The sequence below is a fragment of the Sciurus carolinensis genome, chromosome Y (genome assembly GCF_902686445.1).
Source record: "Sciurus carolinensis chromosome Y, mSciCar1.2, whole genome shotgun sequence".
Lineage (NCBI taxonomy): Eukaryota > Metazoa > Chordata > Mammalia > Rodentia > Sciuridae > Sciurus > Sciurus carolinensis.
This window is the reverse complement of record NC_062233.1, coordinates 4,605,615-4,614,110: the sequence shown is the minus strand read 5'-3', so window position 1 is coordinate 4,614,110 and position 8,496 is coordinate 4,605,615. Positions and strand designations below refer to the sequence as shown.

General features: G+C 37.3%; 1 pseudogene; it reads left to right on the top strand.

Annotated features, from left to right (window-relative positions):
* Positions 1–3,849: 3,849 nt before the first annotated feature.
* Positions 3,850–7,860, top strand: LOC124973019 (ubiquitin carboxyl-terminal hydrolase 25-like; annotated as a pseudogene).
* Positions 7,861–8,496: the final 636 nt, after the last annotated feature.

The following is an 8,496-nucleotide window of genomic DNA, read 5'->3' as shown; positions in this document are numbered from 1 at the left end:
TAAAAAATAGAGATTACTCCAACACCTGGAGACTAAATAATACACTATTGAACGATACATGGATAACAGAAGACATTGCGGGGAGATAAAAAAATTCTTAGAGGTAAACGAGAACAATGATACAACATATCACAATCTCTGGGACACTGTGAAAGGAGTACTAGGAAGAAAATTCATTGCATGAAGCACATTCAATAAAAGAAGAAAAAGTAAACAATTAAATAATCTAATACTACAGCTCAAAGCCCTAGAAAAAGAAGAATAGGTCAACGCCAAAAGTAGTAGAAGACAGGAAATAATTAAAATCGAGCTGAAATCAATGAAATTGAAACAAAAGAAATAATACAAAAAATTGACAATACAAAAAGTTGGTTCTTTGAAAAAATAAACAAAATTGATAAACCCTTAGACACATTAAGGAAGAGGAGAGAGAAAACTCAAATTACTAAAATTCGTGATGAAAAAGGAAATATCACAAGAAACACTATTGAAAACAAAACATAATTAGGAGCTACTTTGAAAATCTATACTCCAACAAAATAGAAAATCTCAAAGTCAAAAGCAGGTTTCTAGAGACATATGATTCACCCAAACTGAATCCGGAGGACATACACAATTTAAATCAACTTCAAGCAATAAAATAGAGAAAATCATCAAAAGCCTACCAACCAAGAAAAGTCTAGGATCTGATGGATTTCCAGTCAAGTTCTAAGACCTTCAAGGAGGAATTCATTCCTATACTCCTTAAAGTATTCCATGAAATGGAAGAGGAGGGAACTCTTCCAAACTCATTCTGTGAAGCTAGTATCACTCTGATACCAAAATCAGACAAAGACACATCAAGGAAAGAAAACTTCAGGCAAAGATCCCTAATGAGCATAGATGCAAAAATTCTTAACAAAATTTTAGTGAATCATATACAAAAACATATTATAAAGATAGTGCACCATGATCATGTGGTTTCATCCTAGGGATACAAGGTTGGTCCAACATCTGGAAATCTATAAACGTAATTTGCCACATCAACAGGCATTAACTCAAGAATCACATGATTATTTCAACAGATGCAGAAAAAGCATTTGGTAAAATAGAGCACCCCTTCATGATCAAAACTCTAGAAATAATAGGGATAGCAGGAACATGCCTCAACATTGTAAAGGCTATCTATGCTAAACCCATGGCCAACATCATTCTAAATGGAGAAAAAACTGAAAGTATTCCCTCTGAAGACTGGAACAAGGCAGGGATGCCCTCTTTTACCACTTCTATTCAACACTGTCCTTGAAACTCTAGCCAGAGCAATTAGACCAAAGAAATTAAAGGGATACAAATAGGAAAAGAAGACTCAAACTATCACTATTTGCTGATGACATGATTCATATTTAGAGGAGCCAAAAATTTCTCTCAGAAAACTTCTAGAACTCATAAATGAATTCAGTAATGTAGTAAGATATAAAATCAAAATTCATAAATCTAGGGCATTTTTATTCATAAATGATGAATTCTCTGAAAGAGAAATTAGAAAAAAATACCCTATTCACAATAGCCTAAAAAAAAAAATACTTGGGAATCAATATAACAAAAGAAGTGAAAGACCTCTACAATGAGAATTACAGAACACTAAAAAAACAAATTAAAGAAAACTTTAGAAGATGGAAAGATCTCCCATGTTCTTGGATAGGCAGAATTAATATTGTCAAAATGGTCATACTTCTAAAAGAGCTATACAAATTCAATGCAATTCCAATTAAAATTCCAGTGATGTTCCTCATACAAATAGAGAAAGAAATCATGAAATTCATCTGGAAGAATATGAGACCCAGAATAGCCAAAGCAATCCTGAGCAGGAAGAGTGAAGCAGGAGGCATCACAATTCCAGACCTTAAACTATACTACAGAGTAATAATAACAAAAACAGCATGGTATTGGCATCAAAATGGGCAAGTAGACCAATGGTATGGGATAGAAGACACAGAGACAAACCACATAAATGCAGTTATCTCATACTAGACAAAGGTGCCAAAAACATACAATGGAGAAAAGATAGTCTATTCAACAAATGGTGTGGGAAAACTGGAAATTCATATGCAGCAAAATGAAATTAAACCCCTGTCTCCCACCCTGTACAAAACTCAACTCAAAGTGGATCAAGGACTTTGAAATTATAACAGAGATCTTCCACCTAATAGAAGAAAAATTAGGTCCAGATCTTCTCTTAGGACCAGACTTCCTTAAGAAGACTCTCAAAGCACAAGAAATAAAAGCAGGAATCAAAAACTGGGATAGAGTCAAACTAAAAAGATTTTTCTCAGCAAAGAAAACAATCAACAATGTGCAGAGAGAGCCTACAGATTGGGAGAATATCTTTGCCACACACAATTCAATAGGGAACTAATTTTCAGAATCTATAAAGAACTCAAAAAACTTTACATCAAGAATACAAATAACCCAATCAATAAATGGGCTAAGAAATGAGCAGACACTTCACAGAAGAGGATCTACAAGTAATCAACAGATACATAAAAAAAATGTTCAACATCTTTAGTAATAAGAGAAATACAAATCCAAACTACCTGAAGATTTCATCTCACCTGAATTAGAATGGTGATTATCAAGAACACAAGCAACAATGGTGTTGGCGAGGATGTAAGGTGTTTGCAACTCCACCAGCAATGTGGTGCTACCACTCTGGAAAGCAGTAAGGACATTCCTCAGAAAACTTGGAATGGAAGCAACATTTGACCCAGTTATCCCACTCCTTAGTTTATATCCAAAGAACTTAAAATTAGCATAATACAGTGACATAGACACATCAATGTTTATCGCAGCTCAATTCACAATAGCTAGATTGTGAAACTAACCTCGATGTCCTCCAATAGATGAATGGATAAAGAAACTGTGGTATATATACACAATGGAATATTATTCAGTCATAAAGAAGAATAAAATGATGCCATTTGCTGGTAAATGGATGAAGTTGGAGAATACCATGCTAAGTGAAATAAATCAATTCCTAAAAACCAAAGGCCAAATGATTTCTTTGATAAGTGGGTGATAGTACATAATTGGGGCGGGGGGAAGGTAAGGGAAGAATGGAAGAAGTATGGATTGTGCAGACAGAAATGAGGGGTGGGCAGAGGATGGGGAAAGGATAGATAATCTAATGAGACAACATCATTATCCTATGTACATTTATGAATATGCAAACGTATGACTACTTCATGTACAACCAGAGAAACAATAGTTGTACTCCATTTGTGTACAATGAATCAAAATTAAAAAATAAAATAACTATTTTTTTCTTAGAGCCTCTTCCACCTTATTGTGAATTAGCATCCACATATCAGAGAAAACATTCAACCTTTGATTTTTTAGGGATTGGCTTATTAATGAACTATATTTTAACATCTTTTTAATCTATCTAGTTTCTCCCTTTGGGGAATGGAACATCATGAATCAGGGGAATACACATTATCAAAGAATCACCCCAAGAGTGAATCAAAACAACAATTCAACAACACTGGAAAATTGACTCTAAAAAGAAAAGTGAAGAGGCAGTGGCCCAGAAGCCGCTGGCCAAGGAGCGGGCAAACGCGTGTCGCGGCGGGGCTTGCTAGCGCACTCCTGCGCCCAGTTACTCGCTGTTGGCGCAAGGCTGGGGCCACCGCGGACAAGCCGCGCTGAGGCTGGCAGGGCAGAGACATGGCTCTCGCAGCCGGCGCCTCGCCGCCTGCCCGCGGTGCCGGTGCACGCCGGTTGCCATAGCCTTCGCGCCTGGCGGTACACTCCCGCGGTCTGCGCGGCTCCCTGGAGTTCCGCGGAGCCTGGCAGCCAGGACCGGCAGAGGCCATGACAGTGGAGCAGAACGTGATGCAGCAGAGCGCTGCGCAGAAGCACCAACAGACGTTTTTGAATCAACTGAGGGAAATTACTGGGATTAATGATGCCCAGATATTGAAGCAAGCCCTAAAAGATAGTAATGGAAACTTGGAATTAGCAGTGGCTTTCTTTACTGCAAAGAACACCAAGACCCCTCAGCAGGAGGAGACAATTTACTACCAAACAGCACTTCCTTGCAATGATCCATACATCAGTGTGGGAAGCTAAGCAGATACAAAGTTCTTGAAGCTAGCATAGCAGAAAATAAAGCATGTTTGAAGAGGACCCCTAAGGAAGTTTGGAGGGATTCTTCAAACCCCTAGAAAATGGCAGGACAAAGTTCCTGTAGGGCTAATAAATGTTGGCAGTACTTGTTGATTTACTGCTGGTATTCAGTCATTATTCCATCTTTTGGAATTTAGAAGATTAGTTCTGAATTATAAGGCTCCATCAAATGCTCAAGATTTACCCCGAAACCAAAAGGAATATCGGAATTTGCCTTTCATGTGTGAGCTGAGATATCTATTTGCACTTCTTGTTGGTTCCAAAAGGATATATGTTAACCCATCAAGAGCAGTTGAAATTCTTAAGGATGCCTTCAAGTCAAATGACTCACAGCAGCAAGATGTGAGCGAGTTTACACACAAATTATTAAATTGGTTAGAAGATGCCTTCCAAATGAAAGCTGAAGAGGAGACGGATGAAGAGAAACCAAAGAACCCTGTGGTAGAGTAGTTCTATGGAAGATTCCTAGCTGTGGGACTGCTTGAAGGTAAAAAAAATTGAAAACACTGAAATGTTTGATTGGTTGATGGGATCAAAGATCTGCCTGAGTGCCTAGAAGCTTCAATGATTGAAGGAGAAATTGAGTCTCTACATTCAGAGAATTCAGGAAAATCAGGCCAAGAGCATTGGTTTACTGAACTACCACGTGTGTTAACATTTGAATTGTCAAGATTTGAATTTAATCAAGTTTTGGGAAGATCAAAAAAAATTCACAACAAATTAGAATTTCCTCAGGTTTTATATGTGGACAGATATATGCACAGAAACAGAGAAATAACAAGAATTAAGAGGGAAGAGATCAAGAGACTAAAAGATTATCTCACAGTATTACAACAAAAGCTACAAAGATATTTAAGCTATGGTTCAGGTCCCCAGTGATTCCCCCTGGTGGATGTTCTGCAGTATGCATTGGAATTTGCCTCAAGTAAACCTGTCTGCACCTCTGTTGATGACATCTATGCTAGTTCTTCACCTAGTGGTTCCACACCATCACAGACATCACCAAGCACAACAGATCTACAGGGAACTCCTTCAGAACTGCCCATCACATCCCCTCCATCAGTTTCTGCCATTTCATAGTGGTAAGTAATACACAACTCGTTCACTCAATCTTGGTTACCTCCAGATTTTCCCATGCATCCAGCACCAAGGCACATAACAGAAGAACTTTCTATGTTGGAAAGCTGTTTACATTGCTGGAGGACAGAAATAGAAAATGATACAAGAGATTTGCAGGAGAGCATATCCAGAATCCATAGAACAATTGAACTGATGTACTCTGACAAATCCATGCTACAAGTTCCTTATTGCTTACATGTTGTTTTAGTTCATGAAGGCCAAGTTAATGCACTACGGGGCATAAATTTTGATCATCATGAAAGCAGGTGGATGAAATACAATGATATTGCTTTGACAAAATCCTCATGGGCAGAACTAGTGAGGGACTCTTTTGGTGGTTATAGAAATGCCAGTGCATACTGTTTAATGTATATAAATGATAAGGCACAATTCTATTTTTTTAAATTTATTTTTATTGTAAACAAATGGGATACATGTTGTTTCTGTTTGTACATGAAGTAAAGGCATACCATTTGTGTAATCATACATTTACCTAGGGTGGTGTTTGATTCATTCTATTTTTTCCTTCCTCTCCCACCCGTCTTTTCCCTCTATACAGTCCCTCCTTCCTCCATTCCTGCCCCCTTCCCACCCCCTATATGTGTCATCATCTACTTATTAGTGAGATCATTCGTCCTCAGGTTTTTTGAGATTGGCTTATCTCACTTAGCATGATATTCTCCAATTTCATCCATTTGCCTGCAAATGCCATAATTTTAATATGCTTTATGGCTGAGTAATATTCCATTGTATACATGTATACACATATACATATGTATATATATACATACACATATATACATATATACATACATATTCATATATATATTCATATATATATATATATATATATATATATATATCACAGTGTCTTTATCCATTCATCAATTGAAGGACATCTAGGTTGGTTTCACAATCTGGCTATTGTGAATTGAGCAGCTATGAACATTGATGTGGCTGTATCTCTGTAGTATGCTGATTTTAAGTCCTTTGGGTACAGGCCAAGGAGTGGGATAGCTGGGTCAAATGGTGGTTCCATTCCAAGTTTTCTACGGAGTCTCAACACTGCTTTCCAGAGTGACTGTACTAATTTGCAACCCCACCAGCAATGTTTGAGTGTACCTTTCTCCCCACATCCTCGCCAACACCTGTTGTTGCTTGTATTCTTGATAATCGCCATTCTAATTGGGGTGAGATGGAATCTTAGGGTGGTTTTGATTTGCATTTCTCTTATTACTAGAGATGTTGAACATTTTTCCATATGTTTGTTGATTGCTTGTACATCTTCTTCTGTGAAGTGTCCATTTGTTGATTGGATTATTTGTATTCTTGGTGTAGAGTTTTTTGAGTTCTTTATATATTCTGGAAATTAGTGCTCTATCTGAAGACAATTCTTAATATAAAAGGAGCTTAATAAAGAAACCGGGCAGCCACTTGTTGGAATAGAAATGTCAACACTGGATTTGAGAGATTTTGTTGAAGGAAGACAACCAGAGATTTGAAAAAGAACTAGAGGAGTGGGATGCACAACTTGCCCAGAAGTCTTTGCAGAAAAAGCTTTTAGCATCTCAGAAATTGAGGGAGTCTGAGTCTTCTGTGACAACAGCACAAGCAGGAGAACCAGAATATCTAGAGCAGCCGTCAAGAAGTGATTTCTTAAAGCACTTGAAAGAAGAAACAATTCGAATAATTACCAAGGCATCACATGAGCATGAAGATAAAAGTCCTGAAATAGTTTTGCAGTCGGCAATTAAGTTGGAGTATTCAGGTTGGTTAAGTTGGCCAAAGAAGACACCCCCCTCCCCAGAAACAGATTATTGCCTGCATCATGTAGTGGTCTACCTCTTTCAGAACCAGGCTCCAAAGAAGATCATTGAGAAAACAGTGCTGGAACAATTTGGAGATAGAAATCTGAGTTTTGATGAAAAGTGTCACAACATAATGAAAGTTGCTCAAGTCAAACTAGAAATTATAAACCTGAAGAAGTGAACTTGGAGGAATATGAGGAGTGGCATCAGGATTATAAGAAAGTTAGGGAAATAACTATGTATCTTATAATTGGGTTAGAAAATTTTCACAGAGAAAGTTATATAGGTTACTTGCTGTTCTTTATCTGTGCTTATCAGAATAACAAAGAACTCTTGTCCAAAGCCCATACAGAGGACATGATGAAGAGTTAATATCACATTATAGAAGAGAATGTTTACTAAAATTAAATGAGCAATCTGTAGAACCGTTTGAATCTGGAGGGGATTGAGAAGTAAACAATGGTTTGATTATCATGAATGAGTTTATTGTTCCATTTTTGCTCCTGCTACTGGTGGATGAAATGGAAGAGAAAGATATACTTGCTGTGGAAGATATGAGGATCGATGGTGTTCATATGTAGAACAAGAAATGGAATCAAACCTCCAAGAAAAGCTGACCAATTTTCTGCCAAAACTACTTGACTGTTCAACAGAGATTTAAGGTTTCCATGAGCCACCAAAGTTACCTTCCTATTCCACACATGAACTCTGTGAGCGCTTTACTCAAATCATGTTGTCCCTCAGTCGAACTTCTGTTGTTAGAAGATAAACTGCACACACACTTTCCCTAAACACACTGTATAAACTTTTTTTTAGTTCTTAACCCTTGCCTTCCTGTCACAGGTTTGCTTGTTGCTGCTATAGTTTTTAACTTTTTTAATTTTAATAACTGCAAGAGACAAAATGACTATATAGACTTTAGCCAGACTGAAAATAATAAAACTGAGAATCACATGGCGCTCAGACTTTGTTTTAACCAGAACTCATGTATAATTATAAATCTGATTTTATTTTATGGCAAAACTATGATTTTGCCACCTTTCTGTTAGTGTTACTTTGCTCTTATCTTTTCATCAGCAGTTTTCCATTCAGTTTGCATCCTTCCATGATGACAGTCATTTTAAGTGTTCAGCACTTGTGTACAATACATATTTGGTAGCTTGTAAATGAAATTTTTAAAGAATAAAGTTTTATTTATGGCAAAAAAAATAAAAAGTGAAGAATACTTTTACTTAAACCATGCAATCTCAGTTTTTGGATCGGAGTTTGACACTGGGGAATGGGGACATGAGACCAATTACATTCAGAGCAAACCTGGCAATCCATGAGTCATCTCTCTCAAGCTTAGAAGGGACTGCAGGATAGGCAGACACATCATATACCCTGCCTGCCCTTCAACACATTA